The sequence below is a fragment of the Sinohyriopsis cumingii genome, chromosome 8, assembly GCF_028554795.1.
Source record: "Sinohyriopsis cumingii isolate HCF-2022 chromosome 8, ASM2855479v2, whole genome shotgun sequence".
NCBI lineage: Eukaryota > Metazoa > Mollusca > Bivalvia > Unionida > Unionidae > Sinohyriopsis > Sinohyriopsis cumingii.
Window position 1 is genome coordinate 48,530,377 of NC_142968.1, and position 23,472 is coordinate 48,553,848.

General features: G+C 33.6%; 1 protein-coding gene and 1 long non-coding RNA gene across 17 annotated transcripts in view; one reads left to right on the forward strand and one right to left on the reverse strand.

Moving 5' to 3' along the window:
* Positions 1-3,333: 3,333 nt before the first annotated feature.
* Positions 3,334-23,472, reverse strand: part of LOC149793449 (uncharacterized) — an 86,134-nt gene continuing 65,995 nt past the window's right edge. For all 5 annotated transcript variants that reach the window (XR_016422791.1, XR_016422793.1, XR_016422794.1 and 2 more), the window contains one exon: positions 3,334-4,315. The gene's annotated coding sequence lies outside the window, so the exon portion shown is untranslated. The remainder of the gene's footprint in view (positions 4,316-23,472) is intronic.
* LOC149793450 (uncharacterized) overlaps positions 15,056-23,472 on the forward strand; it is a 79,910-nt gene continuing 71,493 nt past the window's right edge. For 8 of the 12 annotated variants that reach the window (XR_016422798.1, XR_016422802.1, XR_016422795.1 and 5 more), the window contains exon 1: positions 15,056-15,494. This is a non-coding gene — a long non-coding RNA (uncharacterized LOC149793450). Of the gene's footprint in view, positions 15,495-16,453; positions 16,552-17,855; positions 18,000-23,472 lie in introns of all 12 variants that reach the window. The other 4 variants (XR_016422800.1, XR_016422804.1, XR_016422801.1 and 1 more) reach the window with 4 other exon arrangements.

Sequence of the window (23,472 nt, forward strand, 5' to 3'; positions counted from 1 at the left end):
GATTCCACACTTTAGAAATGACCCCGCAGATAAGGATTTTTATAAAGACCTTAGAACAGATAAGAAATGTGGACTATATATATATATATATATATATATATATATATATATATATATATATATATATATATATATATATATATGCACCCTGGACCCAGCTGCATATGAAGTTAGCTATGCTCGTCAAGCTGTTATAAAACTGGTGCGAAAGACCAATTTTTCTGGTGTTAATTGCACTAAGGATACATAAAACCAATCTTGAATTGTCAATAATTTTTGTTGTATCTGAAAATAATTTTGTTAATATAACTTTTACATCGATAATATTAATGTCTGAACAATGGAGGGATATGACATTATGACCAAGTCGTGGACGTGGTGATGACTCCTATAGCAGTGGTTGTTGTTATTCGTCCCTAGAGTCCAAGGATGACCATACCAATAAAACATTAATGAACTATTATAATGAATGTTTTTATGTGCAACCAAATTTTGCCATGATCTTGCAAAGGACTCAACGGCTGACAATGCCAAGGACATTTGTTAGGGCGAAGAATGACGTGTACACATTTTTAGTTGACGAGCTGTAAACACCATGCATGTGATCCCTCATCATTGCCTATAGGAAACACGGTACTAATTATATGGAAGAACTGTGAACTAGTCTAGAAATGGGTGAACAAATAATAGAGTATTTACGGGTTTGGTGGTCCATAATTGGTTAATAATGAAAATTAACATTTTAGTAAAAATATCTTTTGAGAGCTTTTATTATATGTAATGTTTTAAAAATATAGACAAAATTCTATTGATGCAATTTTAGTATTTTTACAGGCTTGACTAAGGAGTACTTAATAATGAAAGTAGCACCGGATTCATTTGGTTCAGAATCAATAACATGTGTTTCATGCACATGTAGATAAACAAAATGCAGCGGCTCATATGGTGTTCTCCACACATAAGATTGCACCAAGTTTAGTTGTGCATGGAGAATTATAGGTCTCATCATCTGCACCCAGAAATTTTAAGTTATTGAATTTTGAATATGATAGTGTTTCCATATGTTTACTATTGGAGTTGAATTAGTACCGTGAGTCCTATATGCGACCTATACCATACTAGGAGCTTGTTGTTTCCATGGTTACCATGTGCATCCAGAGTATCATTTTGGTGGTTTTTGCATATGACAATCATAATGGAATCTTTTCTTCATGGTTTGCATGTGATTATGGAGAAACAATCTATACAAAAGACAGATGTGAATGGTTTTATACACTGGACAGTGGCAGTAGATAGCTCAGGCCATGGGGAAAAGAGCATATTATGGCCTGATGGCAGAATTTCATATGATGGTGCCCACAGATTGGCCTATATGGTTAAATACCATTTAACACATGCAACAATTCCCCAAAACGGGGTGGGGGAGAGATTTTAAATGTAAGCCACTTATGTCACAATCACTTATGTATCAATACTGATTATTTAACTTTAGAGACACATTCAGTAGATCAAAGCAGAGAACATTGTAAAAAATCAAGGACTGTGCACAAAACTGCACATGCTGCATTGTCTCAACCTGTAAATTGCATTATTATATGTCGAGTCACATTGAATATCAATTATATCTGTCTTATTTCCTATCATAGAATTAAACTCCTTGACACCTTTTCTATGTCCAGCATGTTTCTCATATTGGTACATTCAATTTTTTGGCAAACAGTATTATAACTTTTCTGCATCCCTTTTGTTGAGGGAGCAGGGAGGGACATTTTCACTTAAAATAATAGTTTTCAACCCTTCATTCCCAATAGAAGTCTGCAAAAGTCCTATCTGTATTGCATTATTTACACAGGCAGTTTCTCTTCCCTAACCTCTCTTCGGCATATCTTCATACAGTTTAAACATTCTTGATGTATAACTGCATGGTGAACATATTGCTCTCTCCCACCACACCAGACCTCTTTTCTCTTCATGTACCAAGTCCCATGATAGAAAACCTTTATAGTCAGGGTGTTGGAACTGGTGCTCTCGGAACACATTATACCACATCGCAGCATTTTTTCCTGTGTGCACTAAGCAATATGTGTTTTGTTCACCAGATCTGTCGTTGTGCATAGATGAAAACAAGCTTCATGTCAGAAATATGGTTCCATATTTGAAACAAAAGCTATTTATAAAGCCAACATTGCTCTGCACTTGCTATCATGTAATATTAAGGAATCATTTAGCTGTAAATCAGAGCTTGCTACTTGGTTTGTCAAATCAAGGTGTATTCCCTCCCCTTTGACTGTGATTGAGTGATTGCAAGGTTTGCTTTGTTTCTCTTTTTTTTCCCAATAACTTATGCATTTTATTCATCTTTATATTAAACAGTAAGTAATTTAATACTGCTTATAGTGGAAAGTAGCCACAGTAATGATCTGGAGACTTTTTCTTAACATTTTATTAGTTTTGGGTAAATGTAGGTATAGATTTATCTATTAGACAACTTTAATATGCAATTCAGTTCTATTACTTAAAATTAACAAGCAGTTTATGCACTGATAAGTTTTATCAGTGTCTGAATAGTGCATGGAAACATGGACTTGTCTTGGCATCGCAAAGTTTTGCACATGTTTCTCCACCTTCAGCTTACTTCTTAGCTTGAGCCGCAGCAGTTTGTACATAGTCATTCTGTCTCCAACATCAGTGTCAGCATTATAGGAACTTTGGATAGCTTTTTCAAATTTGGATAGCTTTTTCATATTTGTCTCTTCTTGTCCTTATGTAACAGACTTCAAGTGGCTGTGCTTTTTGGGTTGATGCACATTTTCCCCTTTGTTGTGGGGAACATTACCAGGTTTGAAGAAATTACTCTGTCTATTCTTTGCTTCCTCAACCTTCCCCATAGTTTATACTAAAAAGTAGCACTCTTTTTTTAATTATTCAGTATAATAAAGCTTATGGAACTTTTCTTTGGCTTTTATACCTTTTTATTAAGATCTGGGGGTGATGAATCACATGTGATGATAGTTTAAATAAGTTTGGAATGTCAGCATCTCTTCATGCTTCATGGGGGTGTGTATTTGTTTTAGTCACAAAAGGGCAATGGCCTCTTATCATGTTGACCAGTCATGTGGCACACTTATTTGTTTTGTTTTATTGATATGAATAGGGTTGCACTGCATCTTATTTCTGTGAGTGTCAGCAAGAAAAGAAATGCAATTTTGAAACTTAAAACATTTAAAACTTGTCTTATATCCAGTGAGAGATGAAAATACAATGCGTCATGTAATTTGATACCGTGTGATGTCTAGAAAGCATGCCATAGAAAGATAACATGAAGATACAAAGGCAGAAAACAATTATTTTAATAACAAGAATAAGCCACTAATAAGTACAATACAACACATCAACATGTAATGCGGATGCAATTTAGCTATAGATATTGGTATCACATAAAATGCTATTGCATTATTATCCATGCACAAGCATGGCCAATTCTTTCTTACAATTATGCTCCAATATCGATGAACAAAATACAACTTTTTCTAAAAAATTTAAATCTGGTTCTAGGACACACGGTACTAATTTTACGGAAGAACTGTGACCCAGTCTAGAAATGGGTGAACAAATAATTGAGTATTTACGGGTTTGGTGGTCCATAATTGGTTAATAATGAAAAATAAAATTTTAGAGCTTATTCTATATGTAATTTTTTAAAAAAATATAGACAAAATTCTATTGATGCAATATTATATTTTTACAGGCTTGACTCAGGAGTACTCAATAATGAAAGTAGCACCTGATTCATTTGGCTCATATGGTGTTCTCCACACATAAGCTTGCATCAAGGTTAGTTGTGCATGGATAATTATAGGTCTCATCATCAGCACCCAGAAATTTTAAGTTATTGAATTTTGAATATGATAGTGTTTCCATATGTTTATTATTGGTGTTGAATTAGTACTGTGAGTCCTAAAGTCACCCTGATTCTCACTCTCGAGTCCATTATCAATGTACACAAGATTATTCAGAACGATTATGGCGAATATTTTCCAGGTGTTGCTAGTACGTTGATATATCAGAATTTGACAGAGGCAGCTGCTAGCACAACTTGTATAAGTCCTTAGCATAACTCGACCGGGATTTGACCTCCCGCATCCGAGGAGGACGTTCCTACCACTTAGACCACCGGAGCGGTCCGTGAAGGTAAGAAACTTGATATAACTGTTGACTTCGTTATATTGCAACGCATCAGTTCCGTCAATGTCATAATATGGACCAGTAACTTCCGCCTTTCTATAATTCGTGTTTCGGTCATTTGGCTTCTAACCTGCAAAGAAAAATATTTTTCCTTACGCATTAAAATAAAATTGCAAAGCAAGGTGAGTAAAGAAGCTGCACACAATAATCTTTTATTTATCACAGATTTAACGACTTTAGATTTACCTGCTGGCAGTATTATTCAAAGGATAAAGGTTCGCGTACTTCTGATCTGATGGTTTTCTCTCCAACGTCCTTTATTTAAATATGATCATTTATTTCCTGTATGGATGTTATGCGTTTACTATAAATATTCAGATTCATTTTTGAACAGGTTTAATAATAAAGTGCAGGTATGTCATTTTTTTCTTTTTAAATGGATTGATCTGTGTCTGCACCCCCGCTTCTCTCTCTCTCTCTCTCTCTCTCAGTCTCTCTCTAAGCGGATACTCATATCGAAGGTGCTGCATATAACTTGCTTGCATATTCACATTTACACCAATATATAGTTTGCTCCTCCTTACCAGTGACACTCAAAATGTCTTTTTTATCCAAAGCATATCATTTCAATTTGACACCAAGAATATTTCCACAAACAATTCAATATCATATACAAATGATAAAACGGAATTTTCATCCTTAGTCATGTACTACAATACAGTCCTAATTAAAAGATTTTACTTTGGGTCTTGATTATTAGTTTCACCTTTATGTTTAAAACATCAATTTCAGGTTACTGTATCCTCATACAGAAATAAAGACCAGACATATACGTTGTACAGCTTGAGATACATGACATGAGATAAATGACATGAGTAATACAATGCCATATAAGATACGTAAGAATATAATTATGCTTGTAATACAATACCATATAAGATACGTAAGAATATAATTATGCCTGTAATACAATGACATATAAGATACGTAAGAATATAATTATGCCTGTAATACAATGCCATATAAGATACGTAAGAATATAATTATGCCTGTAATACAATGACATATAAGATACGTAAGAATATAATTATGCCTGTAATACAATGCCATATAAGATACGTAAGAATATAATTATGCCTCATATTGATCTGATCAAAGCAAATTTATGATTAGTGCCCAGTGTGAGATATTATTGTGGAAAAAACATTACTTTTTCCCGAGCATTTGAATTTTAGATATAGTTTTCATAACGTAAGTATTAATTGGGTTATTGAACATTTGTTTTTCTTTACTATTCCTTTTTTGGGTAGGGCGGGGGAGGGGATTTATATTTTTAATTTTTGTTGACATAATTATGTTTTCAAATTTTTAAAACAGGATAAGAATGTAATATCCTTTCATTGTCCTGCATGTTGTCCCTAGGAGGCCTGCAGAGATCCCTCTGCTATAATAAATGGAAAAACATTTTCCTGTAATTTAACTTAATTTCAAATTTCAAATTTCAAATTATAAATAAGGGCGGGATGCCATATGAGAGATCATATAAGTGACACCCGAAAGGGACTCATAATTGCTCCCCCTCCCTTATATTTTAAATACATAAATACAAATTATTTAATTTTAGACCATTGTGACTTGAAGATTTATATATAAATAAAGACGAGGCATGGGATGGAAAATCATACGAGAAATGATACCCGAAAGGGATTTCATCCGCTACCCTCTTCCTTATAATTAATACAACAAAATTGAATATAACCAAAAATAATGGAAATTTCCATTAAGATACTATTGATTTAACCTTAAAATTAAAACTTGATAATGAGATATCACAGTTTAATAGAACTTTCAAATTTGGAAAGTAATTAAAATAGATGAACAATGAATGTGACAGAGAGTTCATCTCAGACGTTTATTAAAGTTTCTGATGATGGAATCTGCCACAGTTGTATAACCATCTTATTCCAAATTCAACTCAATAAAACGTCTCCAAATAAATGAAGAAGCCTGATGTAATACCAGCGACGTCCAGACGGACTCAGACGGACTTTTTCCATCTGGACATAGAGATTCGAGAACCAATTATTCCATTACAGAGAATCCCGCTGTTTGTTGGCAGAAAACGCTCGATTCAACTCTAAATTGATCTGTCGCGCCATGCGGCAATTTTGCCCACGGGTCGTTCCATGAAGATGGGTCCGAAGCAAAATTTTCCCAGTGGTATACACTGAAATCCGTTCTTGAAGAAAAGAATACACAATTGAATGCATTTAACATACTAAGACCTATTACATGTATATACGGTCTACGAACGTAAACAATTTGACTCAACCGAAATAGGAATCTAATGAATATGTAATACTACATAACGTATACATAACGATTAGAAGTACAAAGTACTACGGTACATGGATCAAAACTTAATACATCTCAACTCCCTGTTTGACAAACAGGAAAGGGAGAATTACCCCGAATTAAGATATACGCACTAAAATGTGCCAATGTCTGAACTATTAAAAAAACCTCAACCCTTTAAAAAATCTAATAATATACAGTATGCTATGGCATACCATAAAACCTCCTACACCACATACAAACATACAAACATATATACACACTTATTATTATTATATACTTACTTAAGAAAACACTGGAACCATTTGATATAGATAAGCCAATATAAAAAAATACATACATGTAAAAAATTAAAAAAAAAAGGGAGAATGGAGAAAAAGATAATAAAATAATAAATGGGACTAAATGACTCTGGCTAAGTCAACTAAATAAAAAACATAATAAAAGAAAAAAAAAGGGAAGGAAATTGGCCCATGACATTAACATGTCACTGGGGCAATAGTACGACCCTAAATCGGAAGTCCAACTTATGGAACTCGGACCTCTAAAAGTCCTAATGGAGGTCGGAAAGTACATAAGCTTTTGGCTTCATGGGATTTAAAAAAACTTACAAATATGATGATAAAAAAGAAATTAACCCTGCAAAATTTATAATTAACATTATTGTTTTATTGTTTTATACAATGAACATATACAGATGTATTATGGGAGGACAGGGTCAACCCACACTATATACACTTTTAGATATAATCAGGGTGTCACTTCTAAGTTCTAACCAGCTCCATGTGCTGGGATGGGGCTAAGATGTGTCAACAATATGATCTATTTTGACCACCAGTAGTATCATCATTATAAGCAGAAACAAGAACATTGATATAAAATGTAATTAATAACAACTGAATTAATTAGAAATAAATTGTTTCCACAACCAACTCTTCGTTTTGTTATTTTGGATATTTGGGGAGTTTATTCATTTTTCCAACGTAAACGCTAAATGCGTTAATGTCGATTCTCTCAGTTGGGCTGGGAATGGGCTTGGAGTTATCCACTTTGTGGGCAACATGTTTAAAACATTATAATGTATTTTACATTTTTTGCGTAAATTGTGATTGCTACATTTTTTTGCGTCTCTGTACAGTGCAGTTTGGCGTTTCAGTTAGAGCACATAATCGTCATTGCGTTTGGCGTTTCAGTTAGAGCACATAATCGTCATTGCGTTTGGCGTTTCAGTTAGAGCACATAATCGTCATTGCGTTTGGCGTTTCAGTTAGAACACATAATCGTCATTGCAATCTACTTATCTCAGGCGTTGTTTTTTTTTTTTATCCATTCTGAAACGTTTACATTTTTCTTCTCTAATTCAGTTTTCAGCTCTTCTTATTTCAGCGAACCAAAGCAAGATTCCGTCTGAACTCAGCCGAAAATATCTAGTAATGTCATAAATGATAGCAGACGGTGGTAGAAATGACGTAGGACCGAGTTTGCCAGTGCTGAGTAACTCTCCTTGGTCGCTCATTGCTTCGCCACCAAATGACCTAATTGTATTGCTGTGCCACGATACGAGCCAGTTAACGTTGTTTCACATGAATTTGTCCACTGGGATAAGAGTTCACGGTAATTACTTTTTCAGACGTGAACAAAATTGCACGGGTTATTGTCCATACACTTCTGTATTTCAACGGAAATGAACGCATCCCATTCATATTTATTTTGTTAGCAGATGAACGCATCCCATTCATTATTAATTTGTTTTATCATGTGAACGCATCCCATTCATATAATTTTTTTAGCATATGAACGCAGCCCATTAATATTTTGGCTATCATATGAACGCATCCCAGTTTTATATATATATATATATATATATATATATATATATATATATATATATGGATATCATATGAACGCATCCCATTCACATTTACTTTGTTGAATGGTATGACCAAGCAGCGGAAAGGTTGACGATTAATGTGGGAAATCAAACGAATATCGATCAAGGTGAACCAAAGACTTTTTCACGTCTATGAATTATGACTAGATTAGTCCATGCCCTACTACAGTGTACGCACATTATGGAAGGTTTTTGTGACGTCGGTAAGGTTCTAACTACTTCTAATAAAGCGGACAGCCCAACCGTCACATGGGCTTTTAATAGTTGCCCGTTTTGGTCATTACTTCGGGCCATGGGACTTTAAATCAGCTCAGTGGAAACCATAATTGTCATTAATTAATGATTGGTAGGAGTACCTAGACTATATCACTGAAATGATAAATTCTTACCTGTCAAACCAGTGACCACTGATTTGAATATAGTAGTATGTCGAATAGACACCTGTATGCTTCACCTATTCCCGTTTTGAGAGATGTTTGAAAATGGTTTGAAATGGTTTGTCATTTTAAACTTTAGGAACGAAACAAAATTTAATTACTTGTTCATTTCTCGTTTGATCGTTTTGACTGCATTCATCCTATGATGTTTCTCTTTAAATAATATAAAATGGTGTATGTATTGTTTGATGAAATATAAGTGCACGAATTAATTTAATAATAATAAAAAACCCACAAGAAAAGAACAAAACAAGAACAACAAATAAAGCCTGTATATATACATGCGTGAATCTATTTGCCAGTATAAGCAACGCTTCTGACATTATTGACACTTACCATAGGTCTAAAAATAATGTTAGAAAGTCTGACTAAGGAAACGAGAAATAAACAACATCAACAAAAAGTACTCTTGCTGCTACTACTACTGATAATAATAATAATAATAATAATAATAATAATAATAATAATAATAATAACAATAATAATACTAATAATAATAATTGCTTGGGGACCAATATTATAGCCGACATATAATGTTTCATTATTCCTGAAAGTATGTATTGAGATTAATTCATTACACCTGTTATATTTCTGTCTCAAAGAACATGTACATATTAATTAACAGGCCCCTATACTGATGGATGCTCTCAGCTGTGGAAAGAAGCTTTCTTTGTTTTTGACCTTGAAAGGTTGGATAAACGTCGGGTCAACATTTAATTAGCATTTACGGTGTGCATTTTCTTTTAAGAAAATTTTTTATTTTTATTTTCTAAAGTTAAATATTTTTTCAGCTATATTTTTTTTCTGACACAACCACAGATTGTTGAAAACCGCGTCAGGAAGATTAGCAGCTTCTTTTTTATTTGTGTTTAAAAATAAATAAATAAATAAATAAATGCCGAATACAATTTAATAGAAGTAACGTTATATATGTTGTCTGTTGGAAGTTTTACGTTTTGTTCTTGCGTCGCTGTGATTTGTTTAAAATGAAAACATTTTGATTTAGCAAATCGAATATGATAGCTATCGTTTAATGCATGCAAAAATGCCTTTTTGTACCTTTTACAATCGTCAGTGCAATTCAACATTAATAATCAGATCAGTAAATGTTGGTGCAGTGTAATGACAAGACGAAAGTGAACTGAAGAAATTGTAAATCAAAGGTAACAATAACAAAAAGTGATCGGTAAAAGACATCGTATTATAATTATAAGTTACCTCATTGTATGGGAAAATATGAAACAACTTTTCATAGTAATAATGAACGACCTTGGGAGTGAAGTATTAGTCCGAAAAGACAAGTTCATATTTTCACACACAAATGCAGCAACCTTTTTATTATATACTCATTTTCTTGTTTCTATTTAAGGCTTAATAATAGAAAATACACTACAAGAAACAAAATAATCTAAATTATGCTGCATTCCAAAATAAATACATAACCGTAGATTCATTACAATATTAATGCACATAGCAACGCCCAGCGGTCTTTGAACTTCATCGCGGGATCGACATCAGTTTTAAATACATTTTGTTTGGTCTGCTTAAAATTGAAATTTAGAGTAATGTCGTGAATGACCGTGCATTGAAGCAACTTTTCCATTTGGTCTCTACGGATGAATTTTGTTTTTTCCCTTGATCCAATCCATTATTTCTTTTCTTCTTGTGATTGGCTAGCTTTTTTAAAAAAATAGTTGTGTCAGTCCGTACGATGTACATGTGTTTTGATCAGTGGACTGGCATTCAATCAACCGCACCTCTGTATGGGTCCTGTCACTGAATCATAATGTGCGAAACATAATTCGTTTAATTGCAATTATCAAAAGGACACATTCATTTCCTTTTGAGTGGAGTAAGGAGGCTTCCATTTCAGTTGGAAATGTAGTTGTAATTACAGTACAATTTCGCGGTGTGCATCAAGTTTTTGAAAGAATGGCATGGGTCATGTCATTCAGACTTGCAGAACTAACTAAGAAAGTACATTCTGATGAAGTTCAAGATGAATATGTGTAAACATATTTATCGCTGTTCTTATTACCGGTAAAGAAGACACTTGTTTATGTCTATCGCTTGTATGCTGACACAGCTATGACCTATGTGGCTTGTATCGCTAGCTTAACATTATATCAAAATGGTTAAAACGGGTAAAAATTGCAAAGCATATGTTGTGTGATAGTCCATCAGTTCATTTAGCCAGCATCCGACCACTCCAGTGGCCTAGTGGTTAGAACGTTCGCCTCTGATGCGGGAGATCATGGGTTCGAACCGCGGCCGAGTCATACCAACGACTTATAAAAATGGTACAAACAGCTGCCTCGCTTTGCGCTCAGCGTTAACAGGTTAGTGTTATGACGGGTCGAATTGCTGTCAGAATGATGTGTTTAGGTGGGACATGATACTACATGTCTGCGGCATGATGCCCCAGTGCTAGACATCACTATAAACTGTCACACTGCAGACATCAAACGATATGACTGAAATTTTTTTAAAGCTATGTTAAAAATTCAAATCACACACATCATTTAGCCAGCGGAAATAATACGTTTTGGTGTATTGATTCTAATAATCTTAGTTTCCTACAAAAACCTTCAGTTTCTTTTCTCGAATTTAGTGTTTAACAGACGTGCAAAATGGTACGTCTCTGATAGATATGCTATTGCCCTTTACTTCGTTTGCTAGTTTGACAGTTTTGTTTGTGTCTCAGCGAACTCGTCCACATCTTTAACTTTATCATCTTGTACTTTCAAATGAACGAGACAGCTTGTTTAGTTCATTAACACATTAACCACTGGAGGTTTTTGTCATTTTCGCCTGAAATTCGAGTAGGAAACAAATTTTAAAAGGTATTTCTGAATAGATCCGAAAACACCAAATCCCAGCTGATCTTTCAATAACATACTGCCTAGTTGTGTTAGAAACATCGTTTTTCATTGGCCATTTGGCTCGCGCATGAGCAGAAAGGTAAAAGTTGGAGTTCTTTGTTTTTTTTTGTTTTTTTTTTGTTTTTTTTTTTTGTTTGCTAAATGGTGCCATTATTTTTGTATCGAAACCACTCTTTATTCCAAATGCCCATCTTATCTTACTTTTTGCAAGGGTTCATCTGTCTGTTTGCAGTTCATACCGGTTTGCCTTAGAGCTGAGACCAAAAGTCTAAAACCCGGACACAATATCGGATTCCGACCACGGGCAAATTTTGGGTAAAAACAAATCGGGTCCAAAAAATTATTTATTTTTTTATCTGTATTTTGTAGTGCAACTAGATATTCCAGATTATTTGGTATCATTGTAGAGCTACATCTGTCAACCTTTCTATAAAATGACCCACTTTAGTGTATCATGCATGACCATGACGTTACAGAGCTCGGCAGTAGGCTACTACCTCCTGCCACGTTAACTCGTCGCTAGGGGTTAATGTGTTAACAAACATCTAATCCGCCAAAAGCTACAGCGTCTACTACATGAATTTGCATGTGTTGCTTAAAAGTATCGAAAAATAGTGTACGATTTTGGCAATGTAAAGAAAACGGAGAAAGAAATGGCAACTAATAAATCATAATACGTTGGTTATTAGAATTTTGCAAAAGTTTGGTGATTTACAGTATTCGTGGTCTTATGTTACGTGTTTAGGCTCGAATAAACAGTAACACAAGAAAGAGTGAAAACAAGCTTTGAAAAATATAATAATTTATTTCCCTGAAAAAAATACTGCAAAAATGAAAAATATGAACTTACGGTTTAAAGAATCAAATCCAAAAATAATCCAAGAATAATCTACGAATACAATTTTAGCAGTCCTAATAATAAAATGTTCCAATGATTTCAAGTTCGAGTCCCGACGAAGAGTCCAAGATGAAAGACGATGACGTATGCTGTAACCTGTAGTGTGTTGAAGTCAACATTTCCTTGTAGAAACAAGAAATATCACTCCGGTTTTGGAAATCCGAATACATTTTATAAGAACTGTCTTTGTTCAAGAATTTCGTATGAGCACACGTATATCTCCAGGGGAAAAAAATGAATGAATCCTTTTGAATCCAAGTAATTTGAAATAACTCCAAACGACACAACACCTTCCAATGTAAAAGCCCAACTGAAAATCGCATTCTAAAACGCAGTTCGAAAATCCACAAGTTGCCTAATCGAAAAGGGGGTCACGTGCTCGTGTTCATATCATGTACCCCTAACATGATCCTGACGAAAACCAATCATTTTATTCTAAGAAATAAAATTTAAAAAATTGTTTACATTTTCAACCACATAGTCCCATCGTGACCTCGACAACAACCATTCATTTAAAAATAAAAATAGAACTACTAATTTTCAATCAAGGTCAGGATCTAGGTCAATATTTGGTGTTTATTAAAATGAAGTCAAGGTCAAACTATTTTCTGGAAAAGTATGAGTTCCCAGCAAACAATATTTTGACATATAATGAAATTTAAAAATAATAAAACGATTTTTAAATTTACAAACAATTAAATCAGATATAATTAAATCAAATGTACATAACAGTGAAAACTTCTGTAATTACAAACATTGTAGTAATGTTTTGTGCCCAGCATTGCCACATTTCAGGAAGAAACAAAACATGATTCTTATTGAGAAAATAAAGTGGAAATTGTACTATACACGAATACATGTATACCCAAACAGAGGATCATATAAGAGTACAAAACGCACCTATTAAATAATAAAACATGAAAACAATCAAGGATAGAATGGATAACTTACAAGTATTTGATAACTAAGAACTAATGATAAGGTTGTTATCCTTGATTGTCATTAAATTACAACAGCTAAATTGGGATGAAGGAAGGTTAGACACTCTAATAATAGTAACAGAATGTACAGTCTGCAATCAGCCAGTGTAGATGTCGCATTCAGGTGATTTATTATAGGCCTAATTATGCAGTCAGAGCAATGTTTGCCTCTTTATAGCAAAACAAAATTGTATTTACTGTGAGGATATGAACTCGAGACATAGGTTGTATATACATAATAATTAAATCTAATTCTAGCCTATGTACGTAATCATTAGATCGTTGTAATTCTAGCCTATGTACGTAATCATTAGATCGTTGTAAATCTAACCTATATACGTTATCATTAGATCGTTGTAAATTTAGCCTATATACGTAATCATTAGATCGTTGTAAACCTAGTCTATATACTTAATCATGCAATCGTTGTAAACCTAGTCTATATACGTGATCATGCAATCGTTGTATAACGGACACTCTAATCTGTATTGCATTTGGAACAAAGTATGTCTTTAATTAGATTGTAGGATCCTGTTCACCTACCAGACACAGTTTCCAACACATGCAATTACACTTGCAATCGACCTATAGTATAACTCCACTTCGAAGTACGAGCATTAACAGGATACATGTTAGGCGAACAAAGTATTATTTATGTAAAAAGAAGCTCTATTATAGTTTTTCATTCATTCCTTTCAATTTTGAATAATAATATCAGACAATCTGTATTTCAAACTAACTAGAACATTATTTATATTACCCTACCCGCTACTGAAGCAAGTGTCATAGAATAACATAATTAGACAACAAGTCTCTGACTAAATTAACCAAGTCTGCATTATGTTAGATGTATTATAGGGTTATGTATGTATGTATGTATGTATGTATGTATGTATGCATGTATGTATGTATGTATGTATGTATGTATGTATGATTAAGCACTAATATGGGTAAAGGGAAATGGTGCAGTTACATACATACATATATATATATATATATATATATATATATATATATATATATATATATATATATATATATATATATATATATATATATATATATATATATAACCGAAGTGGATCGGTACGGTAGGAATGAAGTTGTTGAATATTTTTTATCCAGCTCATGTGTTAAAGAGAACTACTGCCCTGTTAAAACTGACTTAAAGTCATTGAATAAAAACATTGCATTTTTATTAATGTTAATGTTACAAAGATTCGTACATAAGACTAAATTTGCCATGTGTGAGCTGGAGCCGGCATTCTGCAATCATAAGGTTTAACTCCCTCATGAATTTGAAGACTTGGAGAACCAACAAAATTAAAATTGTAATTATATGGAGACATGTGCAGCAGTAAATTGATATAATTTGTCTATGATTGATTAATGGGAAAGAAACGCTCAACCGGCGAAGACTAAAACGACATCATGGTTTTCAGTATTAGAAGGATTTCACGTTTTTGGCAGTAAAAAAAAGATTTTACATTCTGATATGGATACCAGTGTGTACTATATATGTGTCACATTCCACACGTTGTGCGCGTGTGTGTTTGTATGTGTGTGTAACAAAATGACAAAACACATCGCATTTCTGTTACAAGCGTTGCTATCAACACGCGCCTTTCACACACTCATCAAATGTGTATACATGTGTGTGTTCGTGTGTGTAACGAAAGGTCAAAATACATTGCAATCATGTGCCATCTATCCGGGATAATATCCGGGCGAACGAGACAACTGCATTGGGCCCCCTGCTTTCACTCAATGCAGTTGTGTTTGCTTGGGGCCCCGTTCATCGATTTTGCTGCCTTGGGCCTTGCAATCTTAGGCCCCGCACATCCTAGCGTCGGGCATGGACATAAGGTAAATGATTATGATCTTCGATTCATTCATACATTAGAAATGAATTTATTGTACAATTTTGATCACACAGTTTCCGCTAAGAATGGTTATTGTCGATCGATCAGATCGCAGAAAAATGTTGCCTTTTGGCTTCAGATATGAGTAATCGTTAAAGAAGTCTTCTGTTGTTGTTATGTACTTTTGCACCGCCTGAAAATCTGGACCTATATCGATTGCAACGGGTTACCCATTAAAATAACAGTTATGTCTATAATATAGGACAACCTTTATATTGTCCTTATTCAGGTTTTATTTATATATATTTTGTATTGTCTAAGAGAAAATGACCATCGGTTTATGTTTCCCTTATAAACACTTACTCCTAAACCACAAGTAAATCTTGAACATCTCGTTTAATAACTTATACCTTGCAGAAGTCTGTAAAATTTGTGATAATTCTTCACTTTGTTAGTTAACGAATGGAATCTATTCTAGCGTGATTTCAAAGATTAAAACAGAGGGTTGTTCCTAATTTATAAAAGAGGAATATTCTTCAGTGGAGCAGACTTGTGTATAAATTACTGTTGATGTCGATTTGACATGGCAAATGTTTTGAGGGCTAGATCTATCACATAATTATCAAGTACTCAGGTCGGACACTTGACATAACCAAAATATGCATGTATCTTAAGAGACACGCCTTACTGCAGTTTAAAAATAGGTATTCGTCTTGTATGTTTCGTCTTGTTTAGTCTTTTCGGTTTTGTCTCCTTCAAATTGATAGCATATGATTTAAAGTGAACAGTATTTTAACCAGCACCACCCGTCCATAAACACCCACGTTCTCATATTGATTTTGATATTTTGTTTTAAAGTATACATTAATATATATCTGCTCTAAATGCGTGTTATTTGCTACTATTTTATTACAATATTGTATGTAAAATTGTAGTTAATATCTTATTTCTTTTGTCAATTAGTGCAATCCTCTACCTTCATTAATCACGCCAGCCAAATTAAACAAAGATCGCTGTGAATGAGAAGAGACCTATTATACACGTGGACTTATTGCTCAGTGGTCTATATCTGTATCGTTCGATTTTTTCTACTTTCCATTATGGCTTCTTGAAATAATTTCTGTTTAAATAAATTAGTTAAACTAACGGTAGCATATTCTAAATTATTATATCTTTACTTGTATATTCACAATTCAATTTATCCTCCACGACTCTATCATTTACGATACAATGATTACTACTCTCACATTAATCAGCCATTTGTTCTACCATTATCAAGTCCAGAATGTTTAAACTTCATAATATTCAAGTAAAATATTTCATGAGAAGTTGAATCAAATTGAGAGATTTCGTGACATACAAAGAATTCCAAAAATAACATTATTTAGAAAAAAGATACCGCCGAGATCTCATATCCGGGCACTAAAATTACCCGGAAGAAGAGTTAAATCCAAAGGTCATTTTCTTTCTTCAGTTGCTCAATTATTTACCTTTGTAAATCAATTAAAATATCATTTTGATCGTACATTAGTCCTTCAGGCAGTTGCTAAATGATTATCTTTCGTACAATAAAGGTCTTTTTTTTATAACTGACTTGGAAATTTTGTACCAATGGACACATTTAGACTGTTGATTTTACCTATGAACGGTTTAAGGCAGGAGACTGCGCATTAGTGTCGCTGAAAAGATGCAATATGGATTTGAGATGTAACAAACGAAAAAATCGGTTTCCTTAAACCTCTTTCAGAGACATTGTTCAAAGTGTACTAACTTAGCTAATTATTCGGACTCCAGTATATGGAAGCATACTAACTTGCCTTGTCATAATTAGTACTTGATTTTATTATATAAAAAGGAATATTTTTTGCAATATTTCTTTCACCTATCTAACAATTAAAATGAAATGTATGTGACATTTTATTATCATTGCAGGTATTTAATTTCCCCATATTTAATCAATTGGCAAATTTTCATTCATGTCATCATTATTAATTAACCATTTTTTAAAGATAATATCAAACATTACATTACTAAACACGAAACGTAATAGCACAAATGTTCAGATTTATTTTAACAAATACTCAGATTTATTTTAAAAGATATTATCATTGTTTAGTTTAGCTTTGGGTGTATAATTATCATGAATTTATTCCACATAGCTGTGTTTATTATAAGATAGGTCTTACACAAACACCATTCCTCTCCCCTCCCCACCCCAGTGCTGTACAAAACAGAAAAAAATACATATCGCTGAAAAACACATAGTGTTTTCTCGACAGAGCAGTCAATGCTGTGCAAAAAAGACAGGAGCAATAAACTTGTCCCTCATATTGCTGAGGTCAACCTGAATTTTTCTTTTCTTCAGTTTGAGCAAGCATGGAACAGGTCAGGTTCACATGAAGCAAGCATGGAACAGGTCAGGTTCACATGAAGCAAGCATGGAACAGGTCAGGTTCACATGAAGCAAGCATGGAACAGGTCAGGTTCACATGAAGCAAGCATGGAACAGGTCAGGTTCACATAAAGCAAAGGTCAAAGTGTAAAACGTATTGTTTTTTTTTTCGGGAGTCCCTATATTGAAGCATATAAATCGTCTTTCTCTTCATCTTACTTAGGTTTATTACAAATTAATTCAAAGAAATGTTTTAACATATGTTGTTTCGCTTATCTAGAAGTTTTAAATTTAAGTTAATTTTACTTCAACGTTTTAATGTATTTTATACCTCCTTTATTCAGGACATTTCGAGCACAATGCTAACACAAAGCATGTTGTATAAGAGAAAGCAAAACAGGAATTATTGGCTTATTAGCATACATAACGCCAATATTTATTTACCACTGTGTGGGAAAAAGTAATCACGATGATATGAAACCGAGAACAGTTAATTAAACAAATGTTGAACATCGTCCTAAGGTTCCAATCTACTTATTGTATTTTGCTCAGTGGAAAATGTTTCGCAAATCTTACTCATTGGTAATCCTGGTGATGTAACATAAAACGTGCGTATCGTAGTTACTGCTAAAAGTGCCTTCACTTTCCTTTATATTAGTGAATGACTAATGGTGCAACTTGGGTACAAAAGTGCACATCATGGTCTTACTTCAGATGCGTATTTCTTAAACGTTGGCTACCTCAATGTGGTCATTGTAACTTCTAGTACTTGAGAGAAAAAACAATTTGAAAAAAAATAAATAAAAGAAATAACCGATAACGTTATTCGGTGTTGTTATAAATTTTATTCATACATTGCACATTCAGAAGTAAGTATTTTCTCCTCTGGCAAAATTCACTTTTCCTGTATTAAGAACTATTAATATTAGTCCATTTTAACTACAGTAAGTTCACTTCTCGAACACATGGAAGCACTCATTTCGTTCATTAGTCCACTTTAGCTAGAGTGTTGTTTTCCTGATACAATAAATACAGACAGTTAAGTTACAGTACATGAAAATACCATGAAAACTTTCTTCACTGTGCATGTTTCAAATGAAAGGAGCTTCAGTTTATTCCTGTCCCTCATGAAGAATAACGTAATCACCGTCAAGCGGAATCTTACTTTATCTTTATGATCGTCTAGATTATCGATGCAGGTCCAAACGTGCCTCGAAAAAGTTGAAAATCAAGGAGTTTCATAGCTTACCAAGCACTACAGATTAATTATTTTAAAGAATTCTTTCTCGCTACCAAGCGAAGAGGTTATGTTTAGAGGCTAAATCATTTCTACATTGATATCTGATTCGATTTTGCTGCTTTTGTTATTCGTAATTAAAGATAATGCTGCGAGAAAAACCAAGATTGCACGTCCTCGAATACGACGTTTTGCACAAAGGATGTGAAGAACAATCGTCTGTGACGTCACATCCAAATTAAACATATATCCATACTGTTATTTATATCTAAAGTTTTGGTAACTCTTGTATTCATGGTTGTAAATTGTACAGAATATCTTTAGTTAGATTTTGCCTACGTGACCTGAGTCTGTTAAGAGCGAAAATTACATAGTACCTATAAATAGATGTTTAAGTACGTGTTAATAATTATTAATAATAATCTTAATAATAACAGTTAATGGCGCCTTTGGATTAATTTCTCATTGGCTATTGGGGTTTCTACATTTCTAGAAGAATTCCGTAACTTCCCATTAGTTGAGCTAGGTAACATGAATATGCATGTTTGAGGCAAAATGAGCAGTGCGATCCGTCACGTTGGGTATGTTGTGAAATTTAGTCGCTATAGAATGTGTTTATAAGAACTGAGCAATCATATTCATTCCAGTTTTGTCGTCATCTTCATTTCTTATGTTCCTGTTATAAGTCTGCATATTTGTTTTAAGTTGTACTTAGAAATTATTCGAGAGGTAAAACATTGTGTTGGACTTTTCAGTAGAAATAAAAGATATTAGTTATTTTGATAATAATATTATTCTGCAACTGTTGTGAATTATTTGAAGGAGTTCTGGACGACGCCGTGATGAAACGTTACGATTCTTGGCTGACCAGTACATGTTCGTTTTTTAAATTTATACAGAAGTTTTCATTCTTTTAGGACTTTCATAGAACTTTATTAAGATTATTCTGAATTCACTTGATACTACTGTAAATTCCTCTCACATTTTCATTTATAACTTTGAGAATTAAATTTTTTTGTTAAGTCTTACAAAGCTTGGTGATTTTGCTTTTTTCTGTAATTTAGTTTTAGTTTGTGACCGAGGAATCGTTCCAGTACGAAAACAATTCTTACTTAAAACGCAGGCAGTTATATTAGGACTAGTGCCGTTATATAAAGGTCCCAAGGAAAGTGGCTTAGATGGGCGCGAGTTTTCGTTATTGGCATTTTTATGAACTGTATTTACTTAGTTACGAATTGCTAACAGCATTCCTATCAAACCATTTTATTTTGGTATGACCTTCTAAGCTACAAAATCACTTCTAAAACAGTTATTAGTTTGCACATGCCAAAGAAATGTTTGTGATTTGGATTTTTTAACGTAGCTTTTACAATTGTTCAATCATATTGCTACGGTGTCTGCAGTGTGGCAGTTTATAGTGTCTAGCACTGGGGCATCATGCCGCAGACATGTAGCATGATGTCCCACCCAGTCACATTATCCTGACACCAGGCCGACCTGTCCTAACGCTAACCTCTTAATGCTGAGCGCCAAGCGAGGCAGTTGTTAGTAACATTTTTATAAGTTTTTGGTATGACTCGGCCGGGGCTCGAACCTGCGACCTCCCGCATCCGAGGCGGACGCTCTAACCACCAGGCCACTGGAAAGTGCCAAAAAATAACATCGAAGACAGTGGAACATAAAAAACTCCTTTTAAGAGAGAAATATAGATTGTGTGTACCGTAGATCTTCCTGTATTGTAGATACGTTTTCGTAGTTACATCTACCGATACGTATGCACTAGAACACAATCAAGTTCATGTACTTAGCACCCCTTCGTCGCTGCTTTATATAATGGCATGTACAGAACTCTTTCCGAATATTGACTTGTCTTATCCAACGTATTAAATTAAATTTAGGTATACGGTGTTCTTACGCTCTACTGATGACTGTACCATCTGACCAATTGGCAGCTTACAAACATCATTTAGAGGATATACGTATCAGAAGCAGCAATGCAGTGTTCAGATCAAGTATCATTCCTGCAAGCAGAGATTATTATGACATCCATATATCTGGAACTAATCACATTTGCTCACACATAAGGCAGTGTTTCACCACCGACAGTAATTAGTCTAGTATGTAATTCAAAGCTACCTTCTGTTCGAAATCAGTTTTTAACGACCATGACGGGAATCCCCAATTCTGATAATAACTAATTCAAATGATTGTCTTGCAACTAAAGTGCTACTGTATCGTCCATTTATATGTGGTCTTTTTTGAGTCCCGGACGCTGTAGATTAACATTAATATTCATTATACTCAGCGACAAGGACGTTTTGAAAACGATATTATTTAGCCAAAGAATGCCAAACTGTGTTTAGATAATTTGTTTGGTTCACTTTCAAGTAGAATTCATTTAAAGTGAAAACATACCCTTCCACATTAATTATATAAGTGTAATCTAACCTACACAAAAATATACATTCCCACTTTCACATGAATGTATTCATGATGACTGAAATAAATATACCTAACTTGAGCTGTAGTATTTTTGGGAGACTTGCATGATATTTCATTTTAGCTGAAGTTTTCCCTGGGTTTTGAAATTAGGACTAATAAATACGCACTGAATTTCATCGTCTAAAACATTTTTATGTTGAATATTGTACACCATCTTTCATTTTGTGGAGCATTTGGCCATCTACCAGTTTCAAATGGTAAACGATTGTTGTCTCCTTTTCTAGGTATTTGTTTTGTTCCATATCTGACGATGTATGTCCGTCCGTCTCTTATTCGTACTAGTCATGCTTAGAGAAACATTGTAATTACAAGGTGTATCAGATCTAATACATCTTTTTCGAAACATATTTTACTCAGTCATTCCAAAGATAAGAACAGTATTATGTGCTTTAACATCATTCCGTATACAATGTTTATGACTTCACCTTATTTATCCTGTTTTCCCTCAGCTCGCCTAGATCAATATTTGATGGCGTTAGATTTCACATTAAGTCTAAATGGCTGTCTTCCAAGTTCTTTGTAAAGCATGTTTAACGCGGCACACCTTTCACATTTTAATACCAATATTAGACAATTTTTACGAAATTTCTCAATGATTTCACATTTTTCTTACCCAGAAAGTTTCATAATTAGGTTCAATGTTAGTATCTAATCGTTTCGGCTAGAAATGTTCCAACTTTAGATGATACAAATCCTGTCTGGAGATTAAGCGTTGAACCTAATGACCTTTGATCTACCGGATTTCCGATGTAACATATGTGATGTTCAATGTTGATTGTTATATATATATATATATATATATATATATATATATATATATATATATATATATATATATATATATATATATATATATATATATATAGTTTGCATTTTTGCTGGCTTTTCTTAACGATTCGTCGCTAAGTAAATCTGTATTTTGTACTTGACCTTGTCAAAAATCAAGTTCGTGTTTTACCTGACCAGTAACATTTATTTAGTAAACAAAAGAATACATAGCTACATTTGTCTCTATGAATGTGGGCTAAATAATCAGATGATTATTAATGGTAAACATGTTTATAGTCTTGATTCTGACTTTAGAAACTTCAAGAATGGAAAATAGTATCAAGTGACCGAGTATTTTAAGAAAATATTAATTGCGACTTAAGTCAAGTAATCGTGGTTACTTGAAACATTGCTCCTTACTGCCTGAACATCTCAAGCAGAATAAGTCTTATTGTTGTGTTCGGTTTTAGTTTGGGTTTAATTATTTTTTTCAAGTTATTACTCACCTGAATTAAGAAGTGGTCAGTACTATTCTTGGACTAAACATTAATTTATATTAATAATGAATATAGACAAGAACATTTTGGATTATAATAGGGTGATACGTTAAACGACTCTTAGCACATCGACATAATCCAGGCCACATATAAGTTTGCACGTTTGAAACTACAGGCACATTAACACATCCAATATCGGAAGTTTTTCGAATTCCACTAGAATTGAGTTGGAACTTTATACATCTGGACAGTTTCTATTGCACGACCAAGGCAGGAGAGGAGAATAAGTCTGCATGCACATGATTGTATATTAGGTCTGGAACTACTAATTTGTATGTATGTATGTATGTATCTATGTATGTATGTATGTATGTATGTATGTATGTATGTATGTATGTGTGTGCATGTATGTATGTATGTATGCATGTATGTATGTATGTGTGTGAGTATGTATGTATGTGTGTATATATGTATGTATGTATGTATGTATGTATGTATGTATGTGTGTATGTATGTATGTTTGTATGTATTGTATGTATGTATCTATGTATGTATGTGTGTATGCATGTATGTATGTGTGTATGCA